General features: G+C 42.1%; 2 protein-coding genes and 1 long non-coding RNA gene across 3 annotated transcripts in view; 2 read left to right on the forward strand and 1 right to left on the reverse strand.

The window, feature by feature from the left end:
* The window catches only part of LOC138978185 (uncharacterized), a 73,302-nt gene that overhangs the window by 20,822 nt on the left and 31,786 nt on the right, over nt 1–20,694 (reverse strand). The window lies entirely within an intron of this gene.
* The window catches only part of LOC138978186 (uncharacterized), a 96,390-nt gene that overhangs the window by 8,918 nt on the left and 66,778 nt on the right, over nt 1–20,694 (forward strand). The window lies entirely within an intron of this gene.
* On the forward strand, nt 3,312–4,509 carry LOC138978182 (uncharacterized). Its single transcript, XR_011459599.1, has 2 exons — nt 3,312–3,619; nt 3,904–4,509. It is a non-coding gene; the product is annotated as an uncharacterized lncRNA (long non-coding RNA).

A 20,694-nucleotide genomic window follows, 5' to 3' on the forward strand; every position in this document is an offset into this window, starting at 1 on the left:
CAGCCCTGAAAATGATGCCCAGAATGCACCAGATTGCACAGATTTTAACCGTTTTTTGAAAAAAAATCCGGGGGGGGGGGGAATCCCCCGGACCCCCTAGTTGGCTCGCCTGCTTCGCAGGCTCAGGCTTGTGGCTTCGCCACTGGCACTGCGCGCTTCTTTCAGGTAAATCCATTTTTGGCCTGTAGCATTCCTGTTTGTTTTTCAAGGCCATGAAACCAGGCGATGGTGTACCTCAAATTGTATGGCAAAGTTGAAAATAAAGAACCCATCACACATACATGTACTTTAATTTCAATCCACCCAATAGTTTTTGAGAAAATGGGTTTACAAGATTTAGCTCTGAAAATGTGAAATTGTGCAAGTATATATTCATGTGTGTGAGTGAGGGTGTGGGAGTTGAATGTGTATGAGTGGAGAGAGAGAGAGAGAGAGAGAGAGAGAGAGAGAGAGAGAGAGAGAGAGAGAGAGAGAGAGAGAGAGAGAGAGAGAGAGAGAAAACAATGAAAACAACATTCTTGTTACTGACTACAAATCATGATATGTATTTCTATGTGTGTATGAAAGAGAATTCAAAAAATAATAATAAAAAAGTGCAACAGTTCTCACTTTGTGTTGAATAAACAATAGATCCAGAGGAGCGAATTACTGTGTGGTTGTGTTTACTTTGACACGTGCTTTCTGTACATGCAACTTTTACCGTGACCGTGATTTGCCACTGGTGTTCGTGATCGTGAAAACAAAAATCAAGGTAACTGTGATCGTGAAAGCTAAAATTTCCCTTCCCGTGATCGTGATGATACCCCTCCCCCCCCCCCCCCCCCCTTTGGGGCCCTCATACTTGTCTCGTCTAAATATCGGACCCTATTGCTACGCTGAAAACACAATAGCTGTTAATACACAACAGATGAACAGCCAGTGTGTGCGCAGTGTGTGCACTACTTTACATTCTATTCAAACACCTAGCTACTGATTACACTGAACAACAGCAGGTGTCAAGCCACAGGAGGGCTGTTTGCCCAGGGAGCTTTTTCTTTTTTATTTGGTGTTTAACGTCGTTTTCAACCACGAAGGTTATATCGCGACGGGGAAAGGGGGGAGATGGGATAGAGCCACTTGTCAATTGTTTCTTGTTCACAAAAGCACCAATCAAAAATTTGCTCCAGGGGCTTGCAACGTAGTACAATATATTACCTTACAGGGAGCGGTGAAGTGTGACGGCCCAGGACCATTATTATTGTCTGTAAGGAGCAGGGTAGCCAAGTGGGTGAGGGTAAAAGAGAGAGAGAGAGAGAGAGACGTAAGACGTAAGACATTTTATTGATTAAACACACAAGGTTCATTTCAACGGGGAGGGGGGGGGGTCAGTAATACATGCCGTGTGTTTGTATTTATGGACAATCACCCGGTTTTATCTCTTTCTCTCTAACATATATACTCACACGAACGCACGCACGCTCTCACTCTCTCTCTCACTCTCTTTCTCTTAAACATAAAGACATATCCAGCGCATGAATTAACAATATGGATAGGTGCAACGACAAACAAGTTTACAGTGCTAACATACATTATCGGCTTTCAATCATGTTCTATCGTTCCACGGCACAGACTCTCTCTCTCTCTCTTTCTCTCTCTTTCTAACCTACAAACATTTCCAGCGCATAAATCAACAATTTGAATAGGTACAACATCAACACAGGTGTACTACACCAGCATACATTATTTGCAATCAAACCTGCTCTAACATTCAACGGCACAAACTATGTATAACACATCGCCGTCTCGTTCACCTGTTCCACATTGGGTAACTAGTCCAAAAAACTTTTTCTTTTTTGAAAAACACGATATAAGAATCTGGCCACATGCACCACTGAATCTCCTTTATCTACAGACATAACACGTCTAATACTGTTCGCATCTTCACTCTGGTTTTTTTCTCTTAGTATTTTGACATCAAGTCTATAATCACAATATCCTTTGCATACAAACAATACATGTTTCTCGTCTTCCACGTCCTCTCTGCATACAGGGCAAATCAAAAGGCCCGGTACAACGTCAGTTCGATAGCGACATTTATGAGTGTTTATGGGTGAAATACCAAATCGAAATTGTATGTATGCATCTCGAAAACAGCGGAGCTGAATATGGTCTATATACACTTCAGCGCGAATTTCTTGTTTAAAGAGCGAATAAAATTCAAATCGCTCCGAGTTCATGATGCTGTCGTGCCAGTCTTGCTGGAAGCAATCAAACAATCGTTGAGAGAGAGAGAGAAAGATGGCGGACGACTGACGGCTGGTTTGAGGACTCTCCTACGTATTCGTTAACAGCCAAGTGAGGAAATAAGTGTGTCTACATATGAGTGAACAATACAGTGTATAACATGCTCGTGATCCGGAATGACAAGGTATGGTTTTATTGAGACTTATGCTTCGTGTGAACTTTGACGGTTTATATCTGATATGATCCGTGACCTAGTATCTGACCGGTCTATTTTCATGTCGTCATGCACCATTGAGTCTGTTTGCTGTTAAACTGCCACGAACTCCACGAACTTCACGCGTACATATAGTTGGTGTGCGTGACTGTGTCGGATCAACACCCGAAGTCTCAAACTACAGGCGCCTGACAGCTATAATTCCTTTTCGTAATTCCCCATGTCGCGCGACGGGACCAAGCGTCCCCCAACGTCTCCTTTATCGGACATTGACGAAACCTGGAAGAGGCAGTGCGTCTCAGCCGATGATAGCATTGTATCCGAGTCTGATCCTGAAGCTACGATCATAAGCGCAGAGATTTTGTCAAGCACCATGATCGATTCTGTAAACAAAGGCAACAGCCCACCAGCAGCAGTAGCTAACCCGAAATCGCCAACGAGCTCTAACCCACTCAAACCCCCTCGGGAGCTTACGATGAAGCAGCAACTTCGTGATGTTCTGGCTGAGCCGTCGGTGGTGGACATGATCGCGCGAGCCGTGGGTGCTCATGTAGTGGACCAGCTAAAAGGGGAAATCATGTCCCTTAAACAAACTGTCGCGAAGAAAGACGGCGAGATAAAAGAGCTACACGACAAGCTTGACAACCTCGAACAATACACTCGTTGCAACTCCGTCCGCATTGGCCCTGTGCCGGAGCGGCTCAATGAAAATACCGACAACATTGTCATCAAACTTGCAGAAAGTGTGGGTGTGCAACTTACCGTAAGTGACATTGGCAGGAGCCACCGTGTAGGCAAACCAACAGAGGGGCCGAATCAACGACCTCGCTCAATCATCGTCAAATTCAGCACCTACAGAGCCAAGCAGAATGTGACAAACGGATTTGCACATAGTGTATATTGGAATTATGTGACTCAGGTGTACAGAATTTATGGGCCACGAACTTTGAGTGGACACCGTACAGTGACGTCACTGACGCATTGCAGTAGTGTCGGTGACCAATCAGAGCAGAGTATAGACCGAGGGGGCGCTGTAAAGATAATACAGGCTCAGAGCTTTGCAGACTGTCGACAGGAGCAGACGTGTCTCCCAGTTGTAAAGTTGCTCACCGGGCGCTAGAGGTCCTTTGGAGACTCGTGTCGCGGTTACTGAATCAGTAGATTCAGCTGCTGTGTTTACAGGTATTTATTGAATTGATATTTTACTCGGAGATATTATTTTGCTCGGAAATATTGACTTGAGAAATGACCGGGAGAGTCATGTGTGAATTAACTGAAAAACGTGCGCGGTTGTCAGCCATTGTGGAAAATGGAATGTTTACATGTTTTTCGGAAATGAATTCGCTTATGAGTTAGCGGGTGTATATACTGTAACCGCATAAGATAGTTGACGGTAGTGATAAAGAACGTTATAAAAGTTTATTCAAGTATGGAGACTTATGGTAGTTTAAACTTGTGTTTTTTAGCACCCCGGGCCGAGTGGGTTCCGGAGATATCCCGGGCTGAGAGCAGTCGCGGAAGCGGGAACGAGACGGGAGGTTCTGCCCTCATGCTCCAGCCGAGGGCTGTGGAGACGCTGGAGGGAAAGACAGCGTGAAGCGCTGCGTAACGGGAACCCCGTCCCATTCCACCACACGAGACAGTTGTGTGGGTGGGGTGAAGCAGTGTGTGCCACTGTATACTGTGAGTACGACTGAGAGAATTTAACCAGCGTGATAGCTGCACAGATACGTTTCCCGAGTGAATAACCACGAGACGTCGAGCGTCGTGGGGTTTGTTATCTGTGTATAACAGAACTGAATAGTAACAGAAGAATTGTTTGAGACAGTGTCTTCGTGTGTTTTGAGACAGACGGGCTTTCACGGAACAAAGCCTCAAGTATTATACGTGTGTGCACGAGAACTGTATATTGCATGACATAATAACATGTATGTAATTTTGTCATGTTTGATTTCTGTATGTTGACAGAAATAGGACTTTCATGTTGAGCGAAAGTGATCTGTAGAATGGATGTAGAATAATATGTTTATGTTGTGATTGAATACTTTAATAGAGGTGCAGGGGCAAAGGGCTTTGCTGTGTTCTTGTCTTTGTGCCTGGTTGGAGTGTTGTGTGTGTGTGTGTGTGAAGAACAGTTATTAGTAAACAGAGAGTAGCACGCGCAATTTTGATAGGAATAGATAGACATACATACAGACATACACATCGAAATTCCGGCCGTAACATTCCGGCCTGCTTTGCTAAATTTAATTTTGTCCCCTGTGTTGGATTTTTAGAACTTTTTGGCAGTAGGTCACGCAGAGATTTTTCAGATTGATTAGTTGTGACTTTCATGTCTTGTGTTGTTTTGTTACCGTCTCCAGTTTTACGGTAGTGCTTATTGTATAGTTCTAAGCACTGAGGGATTAGCTTCATTTTTCTTCCTGTGGGGTCTGTCATTTCTCTTTCCTTGCTCTTTTCTGTGCTTTCAATTTTGTAAAATATTTAGAACATTTTTTTTCTTCTTTCTGCTTTGGAATAGGGATCTATCTGTTGTTTATTGCCCTTTGCCTTTGTAAAGTTGTTTAACTGTGGTTAATTTTTGTTCTTTTTGACTTTGAAATTTTCTATTTTGATCTTGGAATTTTTTATTTTGTGTGATTAATTAGGTTTATTGATTTTGTGGCATTGCTTTTGTTGATTTGTTGTAAATAATTAAGGTAATTAGTTGTGGTATTTTGATATAGACTTTAATTAGATTTAAGTTTTAGTTTACTTTTGATTTGTTATTTGTTATGGTAGTAGATTGAGTACTTTGAATTTTTTTTGTTGGTTTAATTTAGTCTGCTGTTTGGTGATTGTGTCACTTTAATATTTTTTTTTTGGAATTTGTTTTATTTGCCTCCATCTACATTTTTTGTTGTCTTGTTGATCTAAATTAAGTTAATCTTATTAGTAGTGTATACAGTTATTGTAAGCTACTATTTACAACTTTAAATTAGTTTAAGTTTAATAGGGAGTGTTTCACTTCATAAATTTTTTGTTGGAACTTCGTTTTATTTTGCTTCCAACTGCGTTTTATTAAGTTGGACTTCACTTATTTTGGCTTTGATTTTCTGATTTAGTACTTAGTTTGTTGATTAGTTTTAAGTCTTTACTTGTGTTGTAATTTTGACCTTGAATTTTTCCTCCTATTTGTGGTTTGGGGTTGTTGTTTTGGTTGTACTTGTATATATGTTTGAAGATTCGTTTTGACTTCATTGACTGAATATTTGACTTTCATTAAAACTGTTGGATATTTTTGCGTGAAATTTACGCCAAAACGTGTTTGGATATAGTCTTGTGTTGACTATTGTATCGGGTGCCAGATTTTTTTATGGTACTTGACAGTTTTCAAGTAGATTACTTGAACTTGCATTAATCTTTGAAACTTTTTCAAAACTTTTCTCTAAACTTGGACATATTTTGGTGTGATTTTGAAAGTTCAAAACTTACACAATGGAGAGCGAAGATGATTATGATGCGTTGTTTGAAAAGTTCGTTAAACAGGCAGAGACTTTGGGTCTGGCTGCAGATAAACGCGAGAAATACGTGAAAGAGAGTTTTGATCGTTTGGAGAGAAAACGAGAAAAAGATGAGAAGCAAAAAGAAAGGGAAGAAAGACAAAAAGCATTAGAAATGGAAGAAAGACAAAAAGAAAAAGAAAGGGAAGAAAGACAAAAAGAATCAGATAGACAAAAAGAAAGGGAAGATGCACAAATTGAAGAAAGTCGAAGACAAAAAGAATTGGAAATGGAAGAAAGTCGAAGACAAAAAGAATTGGACCGGGAAGAAAGAGACAAAGAGAGAGAACACCAGTTAAAGCAAAGAGAGCTTGAGATTAGGCAGGCTGAAATTAGTGCTGGGTCGCGTGGACCGCAAAATGGTCGGGATTCTCACACTAATATTGGTGCTCGCCCTGTTTACCCCAGGCTCCCTGCATTCAGGGAACAGCAAGATGATATAGACTCATACTTGTTCCGATTTGAAACTCATGCAAAATCTCTGGGATGGGAAGAGACAAGGTGGATCACGTACTTGTCTGCTCTTTTAGAGGGCAATGCATTAAACCTATACCATAGCCTTGCTGCTGCTGGTGAACTAACATACCAATGTTTGAAAGAAAACTTGCTGAAGAAATTTCAGTGCACGTCTGAGACATTCAGGCAAAAACTCCGTAATATCCGTCCAAGTGAAAAGGAACCGTTCCAAACTTTTGGGATTGAGTTACGACGACTGTTTGATCGTTGGGTTGCGCTATCTGACATAACCACAGATGTTGAGGGTTTAGTGAACTTGTTTCTGGGAGAACAATTCCTTGAAAGCATTTCAGCTGACTTAGCTACTTTCATTCGGGAACGAGGTTTAGTTACTTTGGATGAAATGGTCAAAGCTGCCGAGAGCTATCGCTTAGCGAGACCTGGAAAAAACTTGTCACGAAAGTCTGGGCCCACCATTTTTTCTGCAGGTTCGTGTAGTCACGAAGAGTACGCTGCAGCTGCTTTTTCACAAAGCAATAATCGGAGAGGTAGTCCGCAGTCTCAGAGGTATGGTTCCAGTTTTGCGGGTCGTAGACAAGGTAACTGGAGCTATGGCAGAGGTACGTCCGATGCTCAGGCACAGTCACAAGGTAATACATACTATCCTCGTGGGAGTAGACGCAATCGTACTGGTAGTCGCAGAGGTGGTATTTCCCGGAGCGGAGATACTTGTCTGTTGTGTCATGGAAAAGGACATTGGGCAACTCAGTGTCCCCTACGGACACACCCTCAGAACCCGTGTTTGATTTGTGGGATTGATGGCCATGACAAGAGAGAGTGTCCAACGGCTAAATTTTTGGCAAACAAACAGTCAGGAAATGCTGTTGTCGCAGACGTTGGTTATTCGGTTACTCAGGCTGTAGGACGTCTGAATCTTGATCACGGTTGTGTCAACAACGTTGCGTGTTCAGTACTCCGTGACACGGGCGCTACGATTTGTGGAGTACGCAGTCGGTTGGTGACAGAGGACCAGTTTGTGGGTGGAAGCGTCGCCTGTAAGACGTTTGGCGGAGAGATACATACATATCGCCAAGCGAAAGTGATGGTTCAGTCCTCTTACTATTCAGGAGAGTTGCTTTGCTGTGTTCTGGAGGATCCTGTCGCAGACTTGATCATAGGGAACATTCCGGGGATTTCGGAAAAGGTGACAGAGTGTTCTCCTGAGAGGGTCGCAGCTGTGACTACTCGAGCGCAAGCAAAGAGACGAGATCTCCCTCAGAAACCTTTGGTAGAGGTAATTGACGATTTGGCTGTGTCACGTGATGAACTCATTCGGTTCCAGAATGAAGATGGCAGTCTAAAGGGTTGTTTCTCACTTGCAGTGAGTGGAGAATTGAAGTCAGTAGGAACGGCGACATATTCTTTCTACAAAGAAAATGGTGTTTTGTACAGGCAATACCAAGCTAAAGACAAAGTTTTTTGTCAGGTGGTGGTTCCAGAGAACTTGCGTTCGTCTGTGATGGTGACTGCACATGACCAGTTACTGGCGGGACATTGTGGCATTCGGAGAACGTTGACGAGAATTCTTGCCAAGTTTTTCTGGCCAGGTGTTTCGGCTGACGTAGCTAGGTATGTGAAAAGTTGTGATATTTGTCAGAAGACAGTGTCGAAAGGGAAGGTGTACCCTGTCCCACTGGTGGCCATGCCACAGATATCAACTCCGTTTGAGAGAGTTGCCATTGACCTTGTGGGTCCACTTTCTCCACCTTCTGAAGAAGGCCATAGATACATTCTAACCTTGATTGATTTGGCTACAAGATTTCCGGAGGCTGTTCCTATGAAGGAAATCACGTCAGTAGCTGTGGCTGAAGCTCTTCTGTCCATCTTCGCAAGGTTGGGTTTTCCAAAAGAGATTTTGTCTGATCAGGGTTCGCAGTTCAACTCTGAACTCATGAAACAGTTCCATGCGTTGTGCGGTACGCATGCTGTGCGAACTTCGCCATATCATCCACAGGCGAATGGGACTGTAGAAAGATTTCATGGAACTCTGAAAGCGATGTTGCGGAAAGTTGTCCATACGCAGCCGAAGGCATGGCATCGCTATTTGCCAGCGTTATTGTTCGCATGCAGAGAGCTTCCATCTGAGAGTACAGGATTTAGCCCTTTTGAGCTTATGTTTGGTCGCTCGCCCAAAGGTCCCATTTCTTTGATAGCAGATTCGTGGACTCAGGGTCCAAATGCTGAAGATGCTCAGGCAAAACCCATCTACGCATATCTGTTTGAACTAAAGAACATCATTGCAGAAACGTGTGAGTTAGCAAAACAAAACTCAGCAGAATCTTCCAAAAGAGGGAAGAAATACTTTGATCAACGTGCGAGGCAGCGCACTTTTGATGTTGGTGACGAGGTGTTAGTCTTACTGCCTACTAATACCAACAAACTATTGATGACATGGTCTGGTCCATACCAAGTTCAGGAATGCTTGCATCCCGATTACAAGATCCTGGTGAGAGGTCGCTCAAAGATCTTTCACGCAAACATGTTGAAACAGTATGTGCGACGAGGCATGAGTGCTGTTGAGACAAAGCAAGAGTGTGATACGTCAGTGTCAGGGGGCAAGTGTGTTTCTTGGAACACTATCACGACTTTCAGGGGTGAGACAGTCTCTGATAAGTTCCCTGAAAAAGCAAAGAAGACTGTTCTACCAGTCTACGGACCGGAGAAACCTCCATTGATTGTAGGTGATACCATTGCTGTGGTACAAGAAGAAGATGATTTTACTTCGTTACCTACCTTGCCGGCTCCCATGTCGTCTTCCATGAAAGATGAAGACATATCGTCTATAGACTTTGACAAAGGTCTCTCAGAGATGCAGAAATCGAGTCTGCATGAGGTATTTTCTGAGTTTGCTCAGATTTTGACAACTTGGCCAGGTTCGTTCAATGGAGATCTTTTTCTTGATGTGGATTTGACCACTGATGTGCCAGTACGACGACGTGCATATGATTTACCATTCTCTTCGAAGGAAGTGGTTGAAAGAGAATTGCAGACTATGATTGACTTAGGAGTGATTGAAAAGTCCAAATCTGCATACTCAGCTCCAGTTGTTTTGGTAAAAAACAAAGATGGTGCTTGTCGATTTTGCATTGACTACAGAGCTTTGAACAAGGTAACTGTGTTTGACGCAGAACCAATCCCAGATGTTGATGAGCTCTTTACGAGGCTTGCTCAGTGTTCTTACTTCACTCGCATTGATCTCACAAAGGGGTACTGGCAGATTGTTGTAAACCCCGTTGACAGGCATAAAACAGCGTTTGCTACGCACATGGGTTTGTACCAATGGATCAGGATGCCTTTTGGCCTTGTTTCGGCTCCAGCTGTGTTCGCTCGTATGATGCGAATGTTGACGCTTCAGGAAGTCTCCAGCATGAACTTCTTTGATGACATTCTGGTACACAGTTGCTCATTTTCTGCCCATCTAAAGCATGTACGGGGGGTTCTACAGAAACTGTCACAGTTCAACCTCACTGCAAAACCGTCCAAGATTTCGACAGGTTGTCGTAGTCTGGAGTTCTTAGGTCATGTTGTGGGAGAGGGAATGCTTCGTCCACAGGAGGAGAAGATCCAGAAGATTCTGGCGATTCCTACTCCTACCACCAAGAAGCAGGTTCGATCTCTGTTGGGATTGTTGAGCTTCTATCGGAGGTATGTGGCGGGATTCGCAACTCTCACAGCACCGATCTCAGATCTCGTCAAAGATTCGAGTGGTCGAACCATCCAGTGGACGCCTGCATGTGAAACTGCTTTAGCACGTATGAAGCAGATCTTTTCTGAGTTCCCAGTTTTACAATTGCCAAAACTGGACCAGTCTTTTGTTCTCCGGACTGATGCCAGTGGAGTTGGTTTGGGCGCGACTTTGATGCAGGACTTTGAAGGTACACTTCACCCAGTTGCCTTTGCGAGCAAGAAGTTGTTGCCACGGGAAACCAGATACAGCACGATTGAAAGGGAATGTCTGGCAATTGTGTGGGCTGTTGCAAAGTTCTCCAAGTTCCTATGGGGAGTGGTCTTCGTCTTGCAGACAGATCACAAACCACTGGCGTACATTCAAACGTGTCGTTTCAAGAACGCAAGAGTTTTGCGTTGGTCACTCTCGTTGCAAGAGTACAGGTTCACAGTTGAACCGATACCGGGAACACGGAACGTGTTTGCCGATTTGTTGTCACGTTCAAATCATGACCAGTATGTTCCCTAGAGGAAACTGGTATGAAGATTGCAGTTCAGTAAAGTAGTTACCCTCTTTTGCATATAATCCTTAAGAAAAAATAACCTCGGTCGGTCATTTTTTTCTGGGAGGAGGGGGTAATGTGACAAACGGATTTGCACATAGTGTATATTGGAATTATGTGACTCAGGTGTACAGAATTTATGGGCCACGAACTTTGAGTGGACACCGTACAGTGACGTCACTGACGCATTGCAGTAGTGTCGGTGACCAATCAGAGCAGAGTATAGACCGAGGGGGCGCTGTAAAGATAATACAGGCTCAGAGCTTTGCAGACTGTCGACAGGAGCAGACGTGTCTCCCAGTTGTAAAGTTGCTCACCGGGCGCTAGAGGTCCTTTGGAGACTCGTGTCGCGGTTACTGAATCAGTAGATTCAGCTGCTGTGTTTACAGGTATTTATTGAATTGATATTTTACTCGGAGATATTATTTTGCTCGGAAATATTGACTTGAGAAATGACCGGGAGAGTCATGTGTGAATTAACTGAAAAACGTGCGCGGTTGTCAGCCATTGTGGAAAATGGAATGTTTACATGTTTTTCGGAAATGAATTCGCTTATGAGTTAGCGGGTGTATATACTGTAACCGCATAAGATAGTTGACGGTAGTGATAAAGAACGTTATAAAAGTTTATTCAAGTATGGAGACTTATGGTAGTTTAAACTTGTGTTTTTTAGCACCCCGGGCCGAGTGGGTTCCGGAGATATCCCGGGCTGAGAGCAGTCGCGGAAGCGGGAACGAGACGGGAGGTTCTGCCCTCATGCTCCAGCCGAGGGCTGTGGAGACGCTGGAGGGAAAGACAGCGTGAAGCGCTGCGTAACGGGAACCCCGTCCCATTCCACCACACGAGACAGTTGTGTGGGTGGGGTGAAGCAGTGTGTGCCACTGTATACTGTGAGTACGACTGAGAGAATTTAACCAGCGTGATAGCTGCACAGATACGTTTCCCGAGTGAATAACCACGAGACGTCGAGCGTCGTGGGGTTTGTTATCTGTGTATAACAGAACTGAATAGTAACAGAAGAATTGTTTGAGACAGTGTCTTCGTGTGTTTTGAGACAGACGGGCTTTCACGGAACAAAGCCTCAAGTATTATACGTGTGTGCACGAGAACTGTATATTGCATGACATAATAACATGTATGTAATTTTGTCATGTTTGATTTCTGTATGTTGACAGAAATAGGACTTTCATGTTGAGCGAAAGTGATCTGTAGAATGGATGTAGAATAATATGTTTATGTTGTGATTGAATACTTTAATAGAGGTGCAGGGGCAAAGGGCTTTGCTGTGTTCTTGTCTTTGTGCCTGGTTGGAGTGTTGTGTGTGTGTGTGTGTGAAGAACAGTTATTAGTAAACAGAGAGTAGCACGCGCAATTTTGATAGGAATAGATAGACATACATACAGACATACACATCGAAATTCCGGCCGTAACACAGAGCCTGATGAAGGCGCGAAAAGGACTGAACAAAACTGACGTCACTAAGACTCTGGGCGACCAAGGCTGGCCTCGCCTGCCTTCAGCTTCTCCACGGGTCTTCATCAATGATGATCTCACCGCAAGCAGGGCCTCTGTCGCGGCCAAGGCCAGGCAGCTTAAGCGAGACGAGAAGATCCAGGACACGTGGGTCCGTGACGGCCTCGTATTTATCAAACATAGAGACAAAATCTACCGCTTCACACGCTTGAGCGAGCTGTCCCCTTTCAGTGTTTAGTGTTCGATTCAATCGCTATGAGGTGCCTGTGCTTCACCTTCCTATAACTCTTGTGCTAGTGGACTGGCCACTTGTTTCCACGTGCACTTAGTGATTTTTACAGTGGGTACACTAGGTATATTAAGTGCTGCTGCACCTGAATAAATGTGCACCCGGCAAAACTGTGTTACGCACTTGTCCTGCTTGAAGTCTCATGTTCCTAAATATTATCAACTTGCGTGCTTCTTGGTTATTTCCTATTATTCATTTAATCTGTTGGATACTTGTAGATCAACACATATCCCGGACCAGCGTTTGTCGAGTTAAAAAACAAACAAGAATACAAACCTGATGTCTTATCTGATTGACTGCATAGTTTTCTATTCCAGTATTCGTTCGACAAGTTGTATGATCACTTTGATGATTATCCCCCAACTGACTCTTTAGATGACTGCGTTAATCATCTTGGTCGTCTAGCTGATCGCTTATCAGACTGTCATCTGGTCGTGTTGATTATGTAACCCTTTCTTGCAGCTCTCGCGCTTGTTGACAACCTCAGTCTATTTCCCCGTGCACTGTCACAGTGTCTGATAGTGGCGTCCAGTCATGCACTCCAGAAAACACTGTTTATGAGTGTCCGGTTTTCTATCTGTCTCATTAACCGATCATATAGACTGTAATTATTTGAAATAGTTGGAGTATTTATAAAGTTGTTTGTCGCGTAGCTACTGGATTTAGATGCTCTTTGATTAGTAAGATCACTAACTGAAGAACTATTTTGTTGTTTGTCGATTATATTTGCACGGTTGTTTAGCTGATGTATTTGCGTTTGCTTTTGTCTTGTGCATGTTTTCATGGATTGTAAGGTTAATCACTTGGTCCAATAGAGTGTTTCCAATCCTAATCTAGTCCCACATAATTATATGCTGGAGTTTACTCTTGAGTTGGACTGTACGTTTTGCCTGTCAGTTTATGAACTGCTTGTATGCATACTCTTTTATGAAATGGAGAGCCTCATCGGCTATAGCCCAAATGCACGACAACCCCGTCTTCTTTTGTCTGTACATAAACTGTCCAGCTTCTTCTGTTCGTATTTTTAAACCCCTATGCAAACTTTTCCCTTCTTCTTGCTTCCATCTCCCATGTAGACTAAGCGCCAGAGTCACAGTTGATAACATGCAATGCACTCTCCTCGTCACGACACTGTTTCTGATGTTGCTGGAAAATGTCACTTAATTTAATCCTTTATAGAGCTAGAATTGGTTGCTTCCATGTAAAGGCAGTAGCTCTAGGCCTTAAGTTAGAGTTTTTGTGCGAATCTTCCCTGTTACCATTTTTTATTTTGATGTGCCTAAGATGTCCGAGCCGTGTCACACTTGCCTTGTTCGTGTTTTTATTTGCAAGGAGTAAGATTGATGGTAGTCCGACGCGTTGGATGCAAAATGTTAGCTGTTTTTACAGTGAAGAATGTACTTGTTTTTGTTCTGCACGCCTTGAATACACCTCCGGCCTATTTGCCCAGAAACGCCTGTATTTATCTGGAGATGTTGAAAAAAAACCAGGTCACCCACAACAAGTGTCCATTGTCCATATCAACGCTCGCAGTATTAAAAACAAAATTGATCTATTGCATCCTGAAGTCCAAAAGCATGACGTTTTAACCATATCTGAGACTTGGTTATCCCATACAGAAGACAGTTCCTCACTACTGATCCCAAATTTTCAACCTCCAATAAGACTAGACAGACCAAACGACCCACATGGGGGAGTAGCCATTTATGTTAAAACATATTTGTTTTGTAAGCCACGTCCAGACCTGCACGTGCCAGGACTTGAAGCAGTCTGGACTGAAATTAAGTTTCATAAAGATAGACTTTTAGTGGGTTCTTTTTATCGACCACCTGATGCGAAGGTCCAATATTGGGACTTAGTTGACGAAAGCATTCGTCGAGTAAATAACCAGTTTGTCAAATTTATCGTCCTTGGAGACTTTAACTCCGATTTTGGTAGTAACCCCTCCCAGCATCTCCTGAACTTATTGAACTTATATCAACTTACCCAACTTGTAACCCTGCCAACACGTGTCACGGAGACAAGTAGTACCTGCCTAGATTTAATAATAACCCAAACCCCGCAAATGATACAGCGCGTAGATGTTTTTCCTCCTGTGTGTAGTGACCACAGTGTACCATGTGCAGTATTAAACACTGTAGTTATTCCTAATCGCTCATTTAAAAGAACCATTTATAATTATGATAAGATGAATATTGAAAGTTTTTGTGGATCACTTTCCCAAGTTGATTGGTCTGCTGTCTTTATTGATAAATGTCTTGATGAAAATGTCCAAGATTTTACTCAGATTTTCATGAGCATTGCCAAAGAGAATATGCCGGTTAAGACTGTAACAGTTCGATCGGAGGACAAGGAGTGGGTAACATCTGACATCTTAGATTTAATTGATGCACGCGATCAGATACACACTAAAGCGAGATTAACCGATTTACCCGAAGATTGGTTGTTGTATCGACAGACACGTAATTCATTGACGCAAAAGAAAAGAGAAAGAATTATTGAGTATTATTCCAATTTGGATACAAAGATCTCAGACCCTTCAAAATTCGGAACTAAACAATGGTGGAAATTAGTTAAATCCTTTATGAATAAGAAGGGTATGAAAACTGAGGAACTTCCACCAATCCACTCAGAAGGTCAAATACATTATTTAAACCACGATAAAGCTAATATTTTTAATGATCAGTTTATTCAGAATTCGTCCATTGAGAATCCAGACGATGAACCTCCCGAAATCCAAATTTCTGATTGTTTTATGAATAATTTAGTCTTGTCAGTTAATGAAGTAAAAGATGTTATTACAAATTTGAAGAAGACGAAAGCTGCAGGTCCCGATTTAATACATAACCGATTATTAATTGCTTCTGTGGATGTTGTATCAGAACCCCTTTTAAAAATATTTAATAGAAGTTTAGTTGAAGGAAAATTTCCTGCCTCGTGGAAACTAGCCCATGTTACTCCAGTATATAAAAAAGGTCCAGCAGAATTGTGTAATAATTACCGTCCTATATCATTACTGAGTTGTGTTGGTAAGGTGTTAGAAAGATGTGTTTATGTACATGTTTTTGATTTTTTAAAGGCAAATCACATACTCATTCCACAGCAGTCTGGTTTTTTGCCAGATGATTCATGTGTATTCCAATTGATTTCGATTTACAATGAATTTTGTTCCTGTCATGACAGAGGCATTACGACCCAAGCTGTATTTTTTTATGTGTCGAAAGCGTTCGATAGAGTGTGGCACAAGGGCCTTTTGGCCAAGTTAGAAGCAGTGGGCATTAGAGGTCGGTTATTATTATGGTTCTGTGATTATTTAACAGACCGCAAGCAAGTTGTTGTAATTAAGGGAACACAGTCTAATGTTAAAAAGATTCCTGCCGGTGTTCCACAAGGATCCGTGCTAGGCCCGCTCTTATTTCTGGTTTATATTAATGATATTGTAAAGAATATTGAATCCGGAATTAAGTTGTTTGCTGACGACACAAGCATGTATCTTGCATTAGAAGATGTAGACAGACGAACCAATATATTAAATCAAGATCTTGATCAAATTAGTGCATGGGCCAATAAATGGAAAGTTAAATTTAACGAGACTAAGACTGAATTGTTAAATATTCAACGTGATTTAATCCCCCCTCAACCCTTGTTTTTCAACAATGTCTTCTTAGAAAAAGTAGATCAACACAAACACCTTGGAGTGATTTTACAGAGCACCTGCAAGTGGGATGCCCACATCCAAAGCATAGTTAAAAAAGCGAATTTACTGATTAATTGTTTACGATTTTATAAATATAGATTAAGTCGAAAAAGTTTGGAAATAATGTACAAGTCTTTTATTTTACCCCATTTCGACTATGCAGATGTTGTTTGGGATAATTGCACTAAGATAATGGCAGATGCATTAGAAAAATTACACTTAGAAGCCCTACGAATTATAATAGGTGGAGTTAAGGGCACTAGCCATGCAAAGCTGTATGAGGAAAGTGGGCTATGTAGCCTTGAAGAACGAAGGAAAAGACATAAATTAATTGTTTTTCATAAGATGATACATAACAAATGCCCCCAGTACTTAGTAAATGTATTGCCCCCTCTTGTAGTTGACATTAATCCGTATCATAGACGAAGACCATTAGAAAGATATGTGCCTCCCCATAGAACCGAATTATTTCGCAACTCTTTTATCCCCAAAACGACTGTACTATGGAACACCTTACCAGATAACGTTAAAATGACCACCTCCTTGAGCGAGTTCAAAAATTATTTGTCAAGTGCTGATTTTAAAGTACCATGCCATTATTATTTTGGAGAAAGATTTGAACAAGTACATCATTGCAGATTGCGTATTGGTATGAGTGATTTGAATTTTGATTTATGTAAGCGGCACCTTGAGGATTGCTCTCAATGCGAGTGTGGTTATCCCAGCGAGACTGCTGAACATTACTTATTGCATTGTCCCTTGTATAGAGATATAAGATTATTGTCCATTGATAATTTGACAAATGATTATAAGTATATCGAAATATTATTGAAAGGCATCCCGCAATATTCACGAAATGTCAACCAGACCATATTCATAACTGTACAGGACTATATTAGACAGACGGGCAGGTTCCGTAAATGAGCCTCTATACTTCACTCATTACATTTATTAGACACTGTCATGCGACATGCTGCCTGACAAATTTTTCCCCATAACCTCTCTCATGTTCTTTTGTTGTTTTATAATAATAATAATAATAATAATAATAATAATAATAATAATAATAATAATAATAATAATAATAACGGGCATTTATAAAGCGCCTTATCAGAAGTTCAAAGCGCGTGACAACAATACATGTATACAAAAATCATACAATCACTGTCAGATTCAAACAACACATCATGCACATCTCACATCCCCAGACTCTATACTAAGGAACTATCCGTAGTGTTGTTGGAACAAGTGAGTTTTCAAATTGGACTTAAAAGATGAAATGGATGGAGAGTGACGTAATTGAAAGGGGAGTGAATTCCATAACTGAGGTCCATAATACGAAAACGTGCGGAAGCCATGAGCCTTGCGTTTAAAGCGACCTTGACGGAGAAGTCGAGCATCATCAGAAGAACGAAGGGTGCGAGAGGGAGTGTAGAGAGAGACCAGTTCAGAAAGATAGGCAGGTGCCGATTCAGAGATGATATTGTAGCAGAAGCAGGCAGCTTTATACCTAATACGTTCAGATACAGGAAGCCAGTGAAGTTCTTTCATGAGAGGAGTGCAGGGTTGTCGATGCTGTGCTCTGAAAATGAGACGTGCAGCAGAGTGTTGTACTTTTTGCAAGGGTTGGAGAGTGGAGTCAGGGCAGCCTATGAGAAGGGAGTTGCAGTAATCTAATCTGGACAGAATGCAGGATGTAACGAGAGTTTTAGTGGCATCAACAGTGAGAAATTTTCTTATGGAACCTATTCTTCTGATCTCAAAGTAACATGTCTGACAGACTTTTTTGATGTGTTGTTTCATTGAGAGGTGGGAGTCCATGATGAACCCAAGATTCCTAGCACTATCAGAGAGAGAAATGTCACTAGAACCTACTGTGATGGAGGCTGGAAGGGAAGTGGTCGAAGAGGAAGCTCCAGAGAAAAGAAGAAATTCAGTCTTGTCATCATTTAACTTGAGCATATTGTTTGTCATCCATGATTTAATATCTGAAGTGCAGTTTTGGAGAGTGTGCGTCACCGCTTGGATTTCTGTAGGCTTGCATGCTTGTTGGAGTTGTGTGTCGTCTGCAAAGAGGTAGTGATTGACTGCGTGTTGCTTGATGACGGCAGAGAGAGGAGTGGTGTATAGTACAAATAAAACTGGGCCTAGAACTGATCCCTGGGGAACGCCGAAACAGAGAGGAGATGGAGGAGATGAGAGATTATTGACAGACACATACTGACTACGGCCCTGTAGATATGAACTAAACCAGTGAAGAGCGGTAGAGTGAATGCCAAAAACAGATTCGAGACGAGAGAGCAGAACAGAGTGATCGATCGTATCGAACGCAGCTGAGTTATCCAAGAGAAGCAGAACTGATAGGTCATCATTATCCAGAGCAGAAAGAATGTCATTCACAACACGAAGCAAAACAGTCTCGGTGCTGTGGCCAGCCCTATACGCTGACTGAAGAGGGTTGCAGAGGTTGTTGGTTTCAAGGTGGGAGAGAAGCTGACTAAGCACTACTTTTTCCAGAATTTTAGAAATGAATGGCAAGTTGGAAACAGGCCTATAGTTTTTCAACTGATTTTTATCCAGAGATGGTTTCTTGATCAAAGGTTTAACTACTGCAGTTTTCAAGTCCATTGGCACAGTGCCAGAAGTGAGAGAAGAGTTGATTATGTTGGTTATGATGGGAAGAAAAAGGTCAAGGTTTTCATAAAACAAGTTGGTGGGGATAGGGTCTAGCTCACAAGACTTTGGCACTGTGTTCTTCAAAATCTTCAAAACAAACTGCTCAGATACAGGAGTGAAGCTATCCAACAAAGAACCAGAGAACTGTGAAGCCGGAGGCGAAGCCACTGGTGGAGGAAAGCTATTTCTGATGGTTTCGATCTTCTCAGTGAAGTAGTCAGAAAATACAGTTGGCAGGTCCTTGGGGTCATGGGTGGTAGGGAGGCTGGAAACCGTCTGTTTTCCAAGCAGAGAATTGAAATTTTGAAAAAGTTCTTTGCATGTTCTACTACCTATAATCTGGGCAGAGAAGAAAGCAGTTTTAGCGCCTTCAACTAAGTCATTTACTTTGCGTTTGATGGTTTCAAAAATCTCTTTGTGAACAGTGAGTTTGGATTTAAGCCAGCACCTCTCCGCCTGACGACGTTCACGTTTCAGTTTGCCAAACAGCTCAGAGATGCTACTGAACCACGGGTTAGATTTCCGCTGACGAACCGTGCGTTGGCAGAGAGGGGCGTGCCTATCAAGAATTGAGCGCAGCGTCTGGTTATATTCAGTGACAGAGCAATCTTGAGATAAACCAGCTACATCATGTCTAAAAGACTCCTTATCAATCTTCTTGATGCTACGAAAAGTTATTGTTACAGGGGCAGACACAGGCTTTGGAACATTTAGACGACATAATACGGCGTTGTGGTCAGACTTAAGGTCGTGACTGACAAAACATGAACTGACAATGGCATCAGAAGGGCGATGAATGACTAAATCTAACATGTGACCATGCTTATGAGTCGGAGAGTCAACAGACTGGTGAAAACTGAACATGTCGAACAAATCTGAGAGTTTCTTGGTGTTGGAGTCCTCAGCATTTTCAAAATGAAAATTAAAGTCACCCATCACAAGAGTTTTCCCAGGCAAAGAATCACAATGCTCAAGAAAGTCTGGAAACTGGTCAAAAAACATAGTGTTCGTGAGCTTATTCTTCTTGCTTGGAGGTGGCCTATAGACACAGGCGATGTTGATTCTAGAATCCTGAACGGTCATAGTCAGAGTAGCAGCCTCAAAGGTGGGGTGGCTCAGAGGTGATTGTGTGACGGTGCAATGTTTCTTCAGAGAGTCTTTGAAAACGAAGGCTATACCACCACCTCTACCAGCCACTTCCAGCGAGTTCCGACTTATCAATTATGTCTCGATTTATGCGCAATGTAGTGACTTTTCCTCTGATCACAATACGCATTAACTTTGTGCGAGTGTCTTATGTGCACTTATTACAATTGAAAAAATCCCCTCAAATATTGGCGCTCCAAGTCTTCTTCTTCTTCTTTTTCCCTTAAGCTAGCTACTAGCTAGCTGCCCTTTCCCCACCTCATGTATCACCAACCCCTTCCCATTTTCTGCTTGTTTGTGTATCTGTTTTGTCTTTTGTTTTGTTTTTCGTTTCCTGAAATGAGCTAATGTACTTATTCCGCCATCATGCTAACCTTTGTTTTGTAATTACTATGATTGCTTAAAATAAGCATTATATGCTTGAGTATGTAATCATCCATGCATTGTTCTTGTCATGATTAAAATTGAATAAAGTTTTGTTTAAACCAAACAATTGTTGTCTGAATAATGCTATAAATCGATTCAGATCGCCTACACCTTGTTGCAGCCAGACATCTCCAAAGCCGTACATGCATAACATTTCTTTCAAATAATGAGACCATGTTTTCTTGCCATAACCCTGTAAATGTTTCATCATGTCATATGCTTTCCTTGGGAGTCTTTCGCTTGGCAAATGTAACACTCTCAGC

This window comes from Littorina saxatilis, linkage group LG10 (assembly GCF_037325665.1).
Source record: "Littorina saxatilis isolate snail1 linkage group LG10, US_GU_Lsax_2.0, whole genome shotgun sequence".
Classification (NCBI taxonomy): Eukaryota; Metazoa; Mollusca; class Gastropoda; order Littorinimorpha; family Littorinidae; genus Littorina; species Littorina saxatilis.